This window comes from Pleurodeles waltl, chromosome 10 (assembly GCF_031143425.1).
Source record: "Pleurodeles waltl isolate 20211129_DDA chromosome 10, aPleWal1.hap1.20221129, whole genome shotgun sequence".
Taxonomy (NCBI): domain Eukaryota; kingdom Metazoa; phylum Chordata; class Amphibia; order Caudata; family Salamandridae; genus Pleurodeles; species Pleurodeles waltl.
The window spans coordinates 1,022,383,932-1,022,400,022 of NC_090449.1; positions in this window are offsets into that span (position 1 = coordinate 1,022,383,932).

The window sequence follows — 16,091 nt, forward strand, 5'->3', positions numbered from 1 at the left end:
CTCAACGAGTATGGGACAACCCGAACATTACTGGGGTCCGCTTTGGGGCAGAGGAACACCCCATCAGTCTATACTCTGATTATGTCATTATAGCTCTTGACGATCCACGTTCGTCACTACCGGCGTTTTTAGAGGAGGCGGGACACTTTAGCACTGCAGCAGGATTTTGGATAAATATCTAAAAATCCCAGGCCCTGAACCTTTTGGTCTCTCTGCAAACGGCGGTGCTACTCTCATGTAGCCTTCTGATCCAGTGGACACGACCACCATTCCATACCGTGGAAACCATTTGGCCACAACAGTAGCTAATACTTCTACACTAAACTACGGCACCCTACATAGGCAAATCAAGCAAGATCTTGTCAGGTGGCATTTATACCCGCTCTCATGGCTAGGCCCAAATGCATCAAGTGCAGAGCTGTTGGTCCCTTAGAGAAGGGGGGCTGGGACTCCCAAATCCTAAACTATACTACCAAGCATCCCAGCTTCGCCATTTGATTGCATGGTCTAGGGAAGAGTCTGAAAAACCATGGATTTTCATGGACAGGGCAATCACAGGCATACAGCTATGGAAGGTGCCCTTCTTAAAAATAAATACAACGAGCCTGAGGACTATACTACTCCCCGACTACCAGGCCACTGCTCAGGGTTTAGGACACGGTGGTGACGGCCATGGGCTCCACCACTTTTCCTTCGCCCCTGACGCCCATACTTGACAACCTGGACTTTACGTCTGGCATGGACCAGCATGCATTCCACTGGTGGCAGAAGCACGGATGCCGCTCCATTGGACACCTCTTTGGGGATGACGGCGTCCTCCCCTTTAAAAGGCTACGAGAGGACTTCGGGATGCCGAAGAACAAAAGACTCCGCTATCTCCAAGTCAGGCACTGGGCTTCACATCTTACAATAAAACCCAGAGCCCAGAGACATTAAAACTTTTGAACAATGGTTCCTCATGAAGCTCACGGACAAGGGTATGATATCAGACCTCTATCAACTCTTACTTTAGGCCCCCCCTTCCTTGAAACCTCCAGGGCAGATACGACGGGAGTGGGAAATAGGTAGACAACTTAGCTGTAAGGAATGGGGGGAAGTACACTACAGAGCCAGGCACACAGCTCGCAACATAGCGAGCACAGAAACAGTTATAAAAATCACCACCTACTGGTATCACACTCTTCACTGCCTACAAAAAGATTACCCCACACGTACGGCTGATTGCTGGGGACAGTGCGGCCAGCTGGGCATGCTGCTCCACATACTATGGGATTGCCACAAGATCTCCGACTTCTGGGACCAGGTCCTACTAGACATAGACATACATCTTGGAACACAATTACCCCGATTCCCTGCCTACACAATTTTTGGCTTACCCAATCCTCTTACATTCCCGCTCAAACCTTGAAAAGGTTGCGGCGTTGGACTAGCCATAGGAGCGGCACATCAGACGATCCTAGCACATTGAGGTACGGCTACAATATCCACTCACTTGGCCTGGCTCCACAGAATCTGGCACATTCCATGGATGGGAAAGCTCTCCTTGGTCCTGACATCACAAGGGGACTCTTATGGAGAACTATGGAAACCATTCATTTCCCTTTTGTCCCAAGAACTCACGTGCCCCAAATACCTAAGGCTACTATGACTCTGGGCGGACCTTAGATCACTTTGACCCTGAATACACAATAGTCACACACCCTTTTTCTGTCACCTGCTTGAGTGTCCCTGGGAGCAGGAGAGGGAGTAGGGAGGGTTAATTTAATTAACAGATTACTGAATTCCTTTATTGCCTTTATTATATGGATGTACCTGACCAGTACGGTTGTGTACTTTCACTTCTATGATTAAAAGATTTCAACCATAAAATAATGCCACTGCCACGATTTCTATATGTGTTACAAAACACGCCATTCCTGGTTCCTACAACCTATTTTAAAACTATAGAGGGTGAAGTTGAAGCCTTGTTGGGGGAGGGGGGAGCCTCTCATATAGCTTACAACAAACTAACATGAGAGCGATATGATGGAGGGATAGCCCTACCAGATATCCAGAAGTGTTATTGGGAGACACAACTGGTGGTCATTAAACAATGGGTACATCAACCCACAAATAAACTGGCGTATTGTATGGACCATTATACCCTGCAACCTGGTGGCTATATGCGAGCACTATAAACTACTCTGAAACACTTACCCCTAACGGGACCAACAGCTCTCACATTCCAGATTTGGCATACCACACTCAAAACACTGGGTTGGGGAGGCAGGATTACCCAGGCCACACCACTGTGGGACTCAAAGTAACTGGGGATGTTGAGGGTGAGGCCAGGCTTTGATAAATGGGATCTCATAGGCATTTCCAGGGTAGGGGATCTCTGGTCCAATGGAGCTGTACTTTCATTTTCTGACTTGCAGAGGGAATATGACTTGGCCACCACAGAGACCTTTCAGTATTTACAGGTCCGACATGTACTAGAGGCGGCGATCCCCAGGGGGAAGGACCTTCCACAATCATCACCATTGCAAGATAGATTATTTGATGACCACATGAGCCAAAAGGCGATTTCCCTTGTCTATAGAAAACTGATGAATAATTCCCTTATACCCTCGTACACTTTCAAAGTCGCTGGGAGGCTGACCGGGGAGGCCTGACAGATGAGTACTGGCTGGAAGCCCTAGCCTCCCCTAAGGAGGTAGCGATTCAAGAAAGATTTAGACTGGTGCAACTCAAAATATTACAAATATTGTATCTATCCTGTAACACCATGGTCCGGATGGGTAGGAGTCCTGACTCTGTTTGTCGTCGACAATGTGGGTGAGAGGGGTCCTTTTTCCACGTTATATGGGACTGTACAGTGATTCAGGCCTTTTGGAGATCAGTGGTAGCTTGCATAAATCATGTTTGTGGTGGAGACTTATCTCCTTCACCAAAGTGGTGTCTTTCAAATGTGTGGGAAGCCACAGACTTGGGCTGCATGGAACAGATTTGGGTCACCCTAAGCATAATGTCTGCGAAACTAAACGTAGCCTGTTCATGGGGAGCGGTGTCCGCACCACTTCTCAAAGAATGGAAATGAGACATGGACTGGTGTATGATGGCAGAGAAGGTGTGTACGAGAGCTGGGGTACCCCTGGCAAATGGGGGACGATGTCAGGCAAGTGGAATGTTTATAGAATAAATGCATGCACTGCTCCCCTGAAAATGGCCTCAGAATCTAGCTTGAATCACAACATTACAAGTGATGTTCGTCGAGAAGGTAGAGACTTGTGATGCTGAGGCTGTACTTGTCTGGGACTGGCTCATGCTGTATATGTTGGATACATTTGCCAAATTACCCGGTAGCGGATGTGGTATCTTTATTTGTCTGATGTTTACTGTGTATCCAATAAAAATAAGTTATATATAAAAAAGATTTTACCATTTCCACGGCTCACATTTACAAACACCACGCATCTTCCGACTAGTGGTCTGTAGACAGGGTGCCATATTTATAACAGAAAAAACACAGCCATTTGTTTAAATGGAAATAATTTTAAGTGAAGAAACATGCTTCACTTAATGTTTCATAGTAATATTTTTTCCACTTTACATTTCTTACATTTAGAAAAACAACTGTAGTTTTCAGTAATAAATGTAGCACAGTCTCTACTGGCTGCTAGGAGCAAAAGGCCTGCTGCTTGTAAATGCAACACTTAGAAATGAGAAAATTTTAAATGAAGAGTTATTCATTAGAGTAACTTTTTGTTTTAATTTTGTCCCATTTAAAAACTTCCACGAACATTATTTCGTTCTCATATTCCAATATTGAGCTCACAAGGACATTCATTTAAGAGTTAAATGCCCCAGTGCTTCAGTTCCTCACCTCTGTGCCCTGGGTCATAAATCTAACTTGAACATTGCTCATTATTAGGCCCTGCTATCTGCGGCCTGAAGATAATAATGTAAAATAAATACAGCCCTCCCTTAATTTTAAAAGGAAAATGTGATCCTGTGCCTATTTTTAAATGAACTCCAGGCTGTGAGCTACTCTGAAGGTGTTGAGGAGCTACTGGTAGCTCTGGATCCACTGGTCGGTGACACCCAAAGAGTTAAATCTTGATAGCTGCTATGATCTACAGATTGTGACTTGTGACTTTTGATCCCTGGAAGTGCAATCCAGACTTGCACCCTTTGTGCATCTGGGGTTGGTAAAGGAGTCCCATTAGACTGGATAGGAGTATTACTTATTACATACAGCATTGGTTACAGCTGAATGTGACATGAAGCACTACAATAAAAAAATATTTTACAGATAGTTCCATGTCCTATATTACACCTGCACACATGCCCCCAAATAGCAACAGTTAGGTTAAATGTTTGTGTTAGAGTTAGGGTAGGGGCAAGAGGAATACGAAGGGTACAAAATTGGGACAAGTGTTAAGACAACAGTTATGGTTATGTTAGTCTTTGGATTAGAGTCAGGCTAAGACTAGGGCGAATTTAGGGTGTTTAGAGGTAGGGTTAGGCTTGATACATTAGGATTGATACCGTTTTGTCATAATTATGGCCTTCTTCATTATAGGTTCCTCATTCTTGTCAATATAATATAAACTGACAGATTCTGTAATTATTACTTCTTCATTCTGATTTTTGTCATTTTTGTATTTCCTCATTGTACTGTCTACATAGCTCTGGACTGCACACACGGTGCAGGATCTCATGCAGTCTAAGTCCACTCTTCCTCCTGTATATGTCTTTGCGTTTAAATCTGGTGCCTGTGCTTGATAACCACACACACTCCTGGGACACATATGCACTTTGATTGATGCACCATTACAAGTCATTAGTAATGAAAAACATTCCTCTTATGCATGTGTTCTCTGCACTCCATCAGCTCTTAAAATACAATTGTTGCAGTTCAGTGCTCACCAGCCCTAATCTAGATCCTTTCACATACAGTCCTGACAGAAATGTATGCACAGTTGATCCCTTCATTAATTTCATGCTTCCACCCATGCATCATCACAGCCTTTTTATGTTTCCATCTCATCACAATCATGCCAAGAGTGTGATGCTAAGAGAGAGAGGGGGAGAGAGAGAGAAAAGGGGTGGGGAGGAGAGGGCACAGTCCAGTTACATCAGTTTTGAGGGAAAAATATGTGTCACATGGACAATGGAAGTCGGCTAGCGTGTTTACCACTTTCCATGCAGCGGTACAGCGATGACAATCACATTTTATTAGCTAAGGGAGAGGAAAGCCTTGATTTTATAAAAGACAGAGGCAAGTGTAACGCTTTAGTATCAAGAGCTACATCCAGCAGATGTGTAAATACCCATAGGTCAGCAAATTAGCAGAATCATGTGGCTGTTCAAGATAAACCAATTGCCCAAATCCATTAAAAGGCAGGTTGCATCTGAATATTACTTGCCCACTCCACCTAAACTTAGAGACTCTCTGCCTGATTTAGATCTTGGTGGAGGGGAATACTCTGAAACAAACGTGACGGATATGCAGTCCGCCGTATTATGATCCCATTATACTCTATGGAGATTGTAATACGGCGGACAGGATATCCGTCATGTTTGTGATGGAGAATTCCATCTGCCAAGATCTAAGTAGGCCCTCTACCTTTAGGGATTTAGTTTTGAAATTCTTCTCTGAATGGATGGATAAGGAATCTCTCTCCCAGAAAGCCGGATCATCAAACCAATGGTGATGTGATGTCTCATTTCACCTAGTTGTCTTCTGACAAGGCCCTAAATCCTTTAGGCAGGCAATTCGCTTCTTCATATGTTTATTTTGCCATTTCTAGACACACCAAAAATAATCATAACAGTATTAAAAATCCTTATTTTCCACTTCATCCTAAATTGTGTGTGGTTAAATGTTTGAAAGCATTTGAACACAGGATGCTAAAACCAAGAGTACCTTCCACTAAGCAATTCCTAATATCTTTCACAAAGCTTTATGGGGCAATTATTCTACCTAAACTGCCTAGATGGGCTAATGAATTGTGTAATTTGTAGGCCTGGGAGAACTGCTAATTACGTCAGAGTAATTGGAGTAATTTTGGTAATTTTGCATTACTCTTGTGATGCAAAACTAACAAACTTCCATAATTAGGCCTACTAAAGTAATTAAGAGGAATTTGGGGCAATAATTCAATGGGAGGTGGACAAGAACAACAAACTTAGACAGCATGAGTGGCTAATGGCTGCTCTACGTGTCCTGTTGCATATAGCGCTATTGTCTCAACGCAAAAGGTATCCTCTGGTTCATCTGACACAAGGGTGCGTTTTGTACTAAGAAAATAGTGCTAAATGCAGGATAACGCCCCTCGTGTAATTATGAGAAAATACGCACATTTTTATGGTAATTACGCTACAGTCAATTGCCCCACTCCTAGTTATTTGCCTGGACGATCATACATAGGTTTGAAGGTCATTCTGCTAGAGGAGCCATGGCATCAAAGGCCTTTTGTGCTGATGCTCATTTTAAAGATATTCTTGAATTAGCCGGTTTGTTTAGTCAGTTTTTAATCCTTTATATTGCATACTGGTAGAATGTAGCCTTAAAACAAGCAACATGGAAGACTCCAGTCTTGTCCCACATTGCAGACTTTTGCAGCTAAATTTAAGGTAATTACAGATTATTAAAAATAAAGAGGTGATGTGATCACTATGTGGATTCTGTCTCTTCAAAATTATTATTCTTAGATAATATGTTCTATTAAATATTGCCCCTCTTTTTTAATATTATGCTTAATATTTCTATTTTTAAGACACTATGAAAATTCCGAAGAGAATTCACTCTGTGGTGCAACTTTTCTATTCCTGGTTTCAGCATTCCTGGATTTCTAATGGAGAGGAAGGCCAGTCCGGTCACAGAACTTCTTCCTTTCCTTACCTCTGGTTCCCTCCTTCCCACTCTTTTGTCACATGTAGCACTCTGAGAGGGCCACAGAGCAGCATAATTTGATGTACACTGTTGATGTACATTCAATAACACAGCATAACATAACACAGCATAACACAACACAACATGACACAGCACAACACAACACAACATAACACAACATAACATAACATATAACATAACACAACGTAACATGACACAACATAACACAACATAACACAACATGACAGCACAACACAACACAACATAACATAACACAACATAACACAACACAACATAACATAACATATAACAGAACACAACACAACGTAACATGACACAACATAACACAACATAACAACTTATCATAACACAAATCCATGTAAGGGTGCGTGGATATTAGGTGTTCTATGTGAACAAGTGTATGAGTGCCTGCAGGTCTGCTGGCATGGGTGCCTGTGTTTTTTACGGGTCTACATATATTTTTTGTTTGCATACTTGCATTAATGTGTCATTTTTTTCAAGAGGATGGTGTGTGTCTGTATGTGTGTGTGCAGTATACAAAAGTCAAACTCACTGGTGTTGCCAATGCTTGTTTTAATTTTTTGGCCATGCCAAGATAACATAGATTTTTGTTTCCTCATCCCACTCTTCAGGGACTGAACATAGAGGAATGATGTGTCCCAAGAGAATGGTGACGTGCTGAAGGAAGCGTGAAGGATGATATGATTACTGGTTTCGGAGCTTTCGGTGTGTTTTCAAAGTAAGTACTCTATAGTTACTGTTGTTTGCTATTTGTGAATTTCAATATTTCAAATGTACTTGCTGAGACCTGTGTGATAAAAAAATCACTTGAGGGAAAGTCAGATTACAGAATGAGATCTATCTGCGATCACTCTGACATCACTCTGGGTATATTACCCAGTGTTTGAGTAACCTGAATGCAGGAGGACACAACTTAGATTGTTTTTTCCTGTATTAAATCACAGAAATAGATGACACAGGTTACTTTGCTCTGCATTACATTAAAGAAACTAGAATCAAACTAGAGATAAACGTTTATCACTAGACCCTGTGCAAAATTACATCATCTTCAGTTTTGTCTTTATGTTTAGCTCATAAAAAACATATATAGAAATATTTTTATGTAATCTCTTAAAATTAATTGTTAATATCACAGTAAATACTATTTTTATAAGATCAAGTCAATTAATGTCATCCTTATAATCCTGAAAAATTTGATATCTAAATTGCATCAAATGTGGATAATATAACAAAAGGTTCTCTAAAGATTTAGTGCTAGTATTGCACATCTGACAGGATCAGTGCCTTAGCGACAAGCACTGTCATGTTCCCAGCATCTCTCACACAGGTAAGTAATTAAATCCAATGTTTATTAGGTTTCATATTTTTTTCAGGTTTTAACTATGTAATAATGCCTCGCAAGATTATTACCCAACTAGACTTATTTAGTGCCCACATTTTGGCAGATGTCTCTATTTGGTTCACAGCTGATGTTATTGTCTTCTTAAAATGATCTGCCGCGGTACTGATATAGTAGGACAAATCACTCAAATTTAACACTTTGGGGGTCATTCCGACCCCGGCGGGTGGCGGGCGCCGCCCGCCGGGCGGAAACCGCCCAAAGACCGCACCGCGGTCAAATGACCGCGGGGGTCATTTTAACTTTCCTGCTGGGCCGGCGGCGATCTCCAGAAGATCGCCCGCCGGCCCAGCGGGAAAGCCCCTGCAAAGAGGAAGCCGGCTCCGAATGGAGCCGGCGGATTTGCAGGGGTGCGACGGGTGCAGTAGCACCCGTCGCGATTTTCACTGTCTGCTAAGCAGACAGTGAAAATCTTTGTGGGGCCCTGTTAGGGGGCCCCTGCACTGCCCATGCTAGTGGCATGGGCAGTGCAGGGGCCCCCAGGGGCCCCACGACACCCGTTCCCGCCAGCCTCTTCCTGGCGGTGTAAACCGCCAGGAACAGGCTGGCGGGAAGGGGGTCGGAATCCCCATGGCGGCGCTGCAAGCAGCGCCGCCATGGAGGATTCCCTGGGCCAGGGGAAAACCGGCGGGAAACCGCCGGTTCCCCTTTTCTGACCGCGGCTTTACCGCCGCAGTCAGAATGGCCCGGGAAGCACCGCCAGCCTGTTGGCCGTGCTTCCTCTGCCCTCCACCCTGGCGGTTTGAAACCACCAGGGTCAGAATGAGGGCCTTTAAGCCAAGTTTAACACTTCAACACTTTAAGCCAAGCCATGCAAATTTAACACTTTAAGCCAAGTCATGCAAAATGTAAAATAGTTATAACAAGCTGAAGAAAAATCTTGGTAAAATGGTATCTCAAGCGGTTTTCGTCAGTTCTCCTGATCTATAATAGCCAAATGAACTTTAATGGTACCTCATTGACCAACTTGATCTAAATGCAAATTCTAGCTAAATCAATTCTAACACTTTATTACTAGGTAGACCTAGAAGCTTCCTAAATATGAACCCCTCCAATAAACTGGACAAATGTTTTAGAGATGGGAACCAAATTAGAGTGCCACATATAATGAAAACTTACATTTTTCATGGTGAAATCAAGTAGTGATTGTATAGAGTGGTCTCCATATTTACGGCTAGAGGAAAGAAAAGCATTAGATGTACTTTGGATTGCACATCATTTATTATAAATAAAGGTTCTCCCATTTAGGTTTTAATCAAAATAACTTCTAATTACTAGAGACTGCAAAAGCCCATTGCCATAAAAAAAACCACTGTCCCTGGAAACTGTCAAATGTGAATATCTGTTCCTGTTTACCTTTGAATATTTAATCAGTACACCTAGTATACTCTGAAGTCCAGTTGTCATATGAGTGATTAAAAGTCAACTATTAGCATAGTATAAAGTATTAATCCTAAGGACTCCCAAGAAATGTGGGATGAGGACAGTGCTGTCTTAATGCAGATAGCTCAATATTAAAGAGGATTGGTACTAAAACTCTGCCTTAGCTCATAACTAATGGACATGGAATTTTACACGATTTGCTTTTGATGCTACCTCTAGTGGATTGACAGGTATTAAGATGCAAATTAGAATTCATCAAAACAACTGAGATTCCTAATGAATGAAGTCTATTCCATAAAAGTGACGAATCGATTTGGCAAAAGGCCTTTGAAAACTCTATTAAGGGGAAGTCAAGTAAGCCATTCTGAATTTTGCATGGACCATTTTGCAGACAGACATATTATCACTTCGCTCTGCACAACAGACAGGCTTTTCCTAAAACCCATTGGAGAGATGTTATTTGCTGTGATTCACTCTTGTGTTTAAAATAGTTTTTGAAAAATACCTAAATGGGGGCAAAGTTTGTCATAAATAAAGTCATACTCTTGAGGGTCAGTGGAGTTAACACTATAAAATCTGCTACTGAAACTGTTCTTTTCCAGAGATCAGGCATTGACTGACTTTTGGGTAAATAAAGGTACTAAGACTCATGCCCACCACCATAGATCTTTTTGGATTTGTTCATGGCTAAACCACTAGAACCTCTTGCATTCAATGTTATAGCCTTTTCAATAGGTCTAGTCACTTATTCTGCAGTAATGTTTAAATCTACTGTAACTAGGAAGGTTCACTTGGAGCAAAACTGAGTTATCCCATTGTAAATCCGTCATATACTTAATCCTAGTAGTTACTCCGCTGCAGTTCATTTGACTTTGTTCATATGGTGTATGGTATTTTTGGTACATTTCTTAAGCGTTATTTCATTTAATTAAATGCTGTTTCTACTTTCTATATTCATCAATAGGCAATAAGATTGACATTGATCATCCCGGGACCGATATGGTGTAATACTTGGTGAATTAGAGAATGTGTTTCCATTGCCTTCATTAGCTTACCTTAAATTACACACAGAGAGTATTGTCTACTTTAACATGTAGTGGATTATAGGAGACTACTCTGGTATTGTTACCTTACATATCATTGAAGAAGATTATGGGCCTCATTCCGACCATGGCGGTCATGGACCGCCAGGGCCGGGGTCGGAGGATGCACCGCCAACAGGCTGGCGGTGCATCCAGGCCAATTCTGACCGCCGCGGTCAGAAAAGGGAAACCGGCGGTTTTCCACCGGTTTTCCCCTGGCCTAAAGAATCCTCCATGGCGGCGCTGCAGGCAGCGCCGCCATGGGGATTCCGACCCCTTTCCCACCATCCTGGTTCTGGCGGTTTTGACCGCCAGAACCAGGCTGGCGGGAACGGGTGTCGTGGGGCCCCCTAACAGGGCCCCACATCGATTTTCAGTGTCTGCATAGCAGACACTGAAAATTGCGACGGGTGCAACTGCACCCGTCGCACAAAAGCAACTCCGCCGGCTCCATTCGGAGCCGGCTTCATCGTTGCTGTGGCTTTCCCGCTGGGTGGGCGGGCGGCCTTTTGGCGGTTGCCCGCCCGCCCAGCGGGAAAGTCATAAAGACCGCGCGGTCTTTTGACCGCGGTTCGGTCATCTGGCGGTTCCCGCCAGGCGGGCGGCTACCGCCGCCCGCGTGGGTCGGAATGACCCCCTATATGTATTACTTTGCTATGTATGCATTACATAACAGAAGATTACTCTGATTACTTTACTTTGCCTTAGTTTCTGACAGCTTCTGTCTTTGCAAAAACGAGGGGAAACGCAACTAAAAGTCCTGCTTCTTCAGTGAAAAGCTTATACTGTGTTTTCCACGAAATCCCAGCTCCTTTCCAATAGGTCACAGTGTTCTCTGCATGACAGAGTGAACATCATATATCAGCAGTCCTTGTGCTCTCTGTGCTGATGCTTTGCCAATCACCTCTGTTAGCAGAGGGTGGAATGACTCTTCCATGATCAGTGCAGAGAGCATCCTGGAAAGGCCTGGATTCATTTTTATTCTGTGTGATGGTGGAGACAGAAGCCCAGATGCACAAACATTTTGCAAAATGATTGGTGACTGCAAAACCGTGGATTTGAGACACAAGAAAGTGGTTCCTCTGTCCAGTTGCAAAAATAGTGACCATTTTCCGAATTGCTATGTTTGGGGATGGAAATGATTATAAATTTGCAATTTCCTAAATATGATTCCTAAATGTTATCTAGAAAGTGTTCATAAATTTCGAACAGTCACAAAAACAGCATTTTGCATTCACAAATTAGCATGAAGTTGGAAAGGGTGGCAATCAGGTGCAAAGTCATAAAGGAAGGTAAACTTTTATTCGCTATGGCTGCTCAGTATGGTTTGACAAGGAGAATGAGGGGTTTGTATCCACAACAGAGAAGAAGAAAATGAGTGAGAATTGTTAGAGTTAGATTAACTTTATTTCAACATAGTGAGGGGAGATTTATGAGAACTATAGTCTGAGCATTAATGTTACTTTGGACTTTATAGATGAGTTAGACCCTGTGTTGTCCAAGGAACACGCAAAGATGTGAATTTGTACCTACACATTTTTTGTTGCCTTCAGGGCCATATTAGGGCCTGATTTAGATATTGGTGGACGGGTTACTCCGTCACAATTTTGACAGATACCCCATCCTCTGAAATCGAAATCCCATAAGACATAATGGGAATTAGATTTCCGCAGCTAATTATCTTTCATCGTTGTGACAGAGTAACCCATCCACCAATATCTAAATAATGCCCTGATGTTTGGCTCCCTCAAGTGACCCATGCAATTGGCAGGATATTTTGTGAAAACTCTTTCTATTCAAACAAACTGGATTCCGCTTTGAATGCATTAACTATAAAATCAAAAAGCAACAATCCTGTCCTTAACTAAATGCTTATGATAACTCTTCTTTCAAGCATATAAGATCATTTTCGAAGCTCCAATAATATCGTGCTCGGATTTCACCTGTCACCTTTGAAAAGAAAGAATGAAAAGAAATACAGGCACTAGTTAAAAAAAAAAAACTCTTAATATTAGTATGCCAGTTGTATTTGAAGAACTTGCATTTGTAATTGCCTTTTTTGTTTTTCCCCACCAGGAAAATATATTTTGTCTTGGAGGTACACCTTCTAATATGGAATCCCAGTTTGGAGGGTGTTCCAAACCCAAGTCCACCTTCTAAAAGGTGCCCTTCACAGAAGTAAATCTCCAACTGTTTTCATAGTAAGAACTGGTTGCAAAAATATTTGCAAATATTCAGAAATATGTGAGTTTGGAGGATTCCCTGACACCCATATCCTCAAACACTCATATATTTTGTCTTGAAGAAACACCTTCTGATATGGCATCTCACTTACATGCTCAGATGGCTTTGAGAATCAGGTCCATGGAGTGCTAAGAAGCAGGCTGGTATGAAGAGCTTAATGGATAACTTCATAGGTATGCTGTTTCCAAGCTGTGTCCTAGATGGCAAGTATTAAGTGGTTAAAGCATCCCTTGCCCCATCCCTATGCGCTTCAGGTTTCTGAATAGGGTAAGAGCACACTGATGGCCAGATGGAAAGCTTGGGGCACTTCTTAGCACGGCTGCTATTAATTTAGAAGGGGGAAATACCATCACTTCCAAGCTGGGTTGGTATAATTATGGGTGATTTCTAAATAATTCTAAGCATCTGCAGTTTTAATGCACCAGAATGAGTACTTCTCAAGAAGGTAGTATCACACCCGAGCGTGACTGCTATTGGTTGAAGACCCAATCCATTTTTCTTACTTCCTAATGGACAAGCCGAATCCCTGCCCAGAAGTCCTATCCAATGAAGATCTTTTCTTATGGAAGAAAAAGCCTCTCACACCAGATAGTGTCATGCTTCATCGGCTACCTCTCCCCACCCTGGATGGATAATACCATCAGGGCAGACTCAACCTCCTGATGGATTCAAAGCAGCAGGGAGTTCGTAGATAGAAACTACTGGATAAGACTGGGATCCCGATTTGTGAATTAAAAATACCTTGCAGTTCTCCGGTGACTGCAGGTAAGATTAAGAGCAAGTGGGATGGTTAATGAGAATTATGGCTCATACAATTCAAAAGGAGGCCAACATGCGTACCTTCTCACACAGTCCGGTTCCACTTGAGGAGCCTTAATCGGAGTGTTACATTGGCAGAAGACTTAAAGGGGTCGTTGTCGGCACGAAGAACAGGTTGCTGTTGGACCTTCCTGTTGGCGGAAGATCCAAGCAATTGATGCTTTCTTGAAAAGCAGGGTGCCAATTGGGGCTTCACATTAGTAGGAGACACGGGTGGTTATTCCTGGTTGTGAAAACCTCAAAACCTCTGAATATTCACCTTTAATCTAGTTTGTGTTGTTGTGAAGTAGAAGTATACTCTGACATCAGCCAAGGGTCTAGGATCTGGGGAGGTACTTTTGATGCATGAGGCATATCCAGTTATTGCTGGTCAGTTAGGAAGTCGTATGGGGGTTATTATTTTAATCTGAAATTTTCAATGTCAAGTGTGCAAACTAATACATATTTTTACAAGAAAGTGGTGCATTACTCCTGATGCCCCACTTTTCTTGCGTTGCCCTGCCCCACTCTAACGACACTGTGTGTGCGCCGTATTTACAATACGGTGCACCATGGTGCACGTTAGAACAATAACGTAAACATTTTTTATGCTGTTATGGTGCTTTGCAGGATTAGCGTAAAAAATGATGCCGTTAATCCTGCAAAGTATAGGGAGGCCCATAGACTAATATGGGTGCGTCATTTTAACTCACGCCTTAACCAGGCGTTAAAAATGACGCAAAAAATGGAGTAGTGAAATCTTGCATTTTTGCCATCTGTGCCATTTTTTAGGGCCTTCCAGCGCTAAAATGCCCCCCTTGAGCACAGTATGACTGGCGCAGGCATGATGTGGCGCAAGGGTTTACAAAATGGCCCAATCCAAGCATTGCATCACTTTGTAAATATGGCACGTCAGAAATGCCTACCTAACGCCACATTAGCATAAAAAAAGTGACGCTAATGTGGCGCAAGGAGGCGCAAGGAGCTTGTAAACATGCCCCTTAGTGCTTTTTTTTCTGCCTTTCTTCAAAGAAAGTGTATTTTTACTTGTTGTTCAAAGAGATGCAAATCGTTGTCCCACAGGTAGGTCCTAATCAAATACACATTTCAGGAAGAGGGAGGATCTGTATGGGCCTTGCCGATATTTAAGTATGATGGCAGCTGGTGAATTTTTAAAGCAGTGTGGTGTAAGCGCCTTCCTCGTATAGCCCCAGGCGATTAAGGGAAGCAAGTATACCCATCTTTTTAGGTGAAGGTGGTCCCATCAGAAAGTAGACATCTTAAAACAATCTTATGTGCTCAACACCCAGACAACAGTAGTGATATCAACGATTTTACCAAATTCACAATTCAATTGCATGCTTTCATGTACTTTTAGAAACACAATCAATAACATCCTCCTGAACTCTGCATGAATTATCCCTCAAATATCAGCTTTGAATACATTCCTTAATGTCAGTCCTGTTGTCCACAGATAAAGATGCCAGTTTCTGAAGTTAGAGACCTTTCATCAAGAAACACACATTGCAATTATTTGGAGAATTAAGGCTGATCCCCACCAAGAAACACTTTTTTTGTCCTGAAATGGAAGATTTTACTTTTTTGGTAAATACATGACTGGCCCCCAAACAACAAGTGCCATTTTCAGCAGCCGTGCATGTGTATTACTGCCAACACATAGAATTGTGCGTTTATGGCCATATATGTGCATTTTAAAATCGCAGGAATATCGATCCAGCAGAAGGGATTTTTTTCACTGTCAAGGTAGGACTGAGACAGAAAATAGGCCCATGCACAAAAATAAAAGTGGCCCCATTGATGAATTACAATGCTAACAAAAGTTGCCCGTGTTTGCAAACCAGAGCATATTTTGAACTTGTAAAGACACGGTGTATACATGTTTTACAAGGTATGGGAGATTTGCATGGATTTAAGCTTGCTGCATGCAATGTTTGTTTTAATATAATGGAAATCAACAGTAAAAACAGGCCCACTAGACCATAAAACAGGCCCACAAACATCCAAGAAACTAGCCATGCACTGACCTGTCAGACTAGCCTTTCAGGAACTGCCTGGTTTCCCTACAGGCCAGTCCGACCCTGTTCACCACCATAATATTAGAGGCAGCCAGAATGTTGTCAAGGATGGCCACTATCTCAAGAATGGACCTGTGATGGCCTCCAATCATTGAGAGTTGCAATTTGGGATCTACCTCATTACTATTCATGAGGTAGGTCAGGTTGCAACCCACTATGATTCTGTT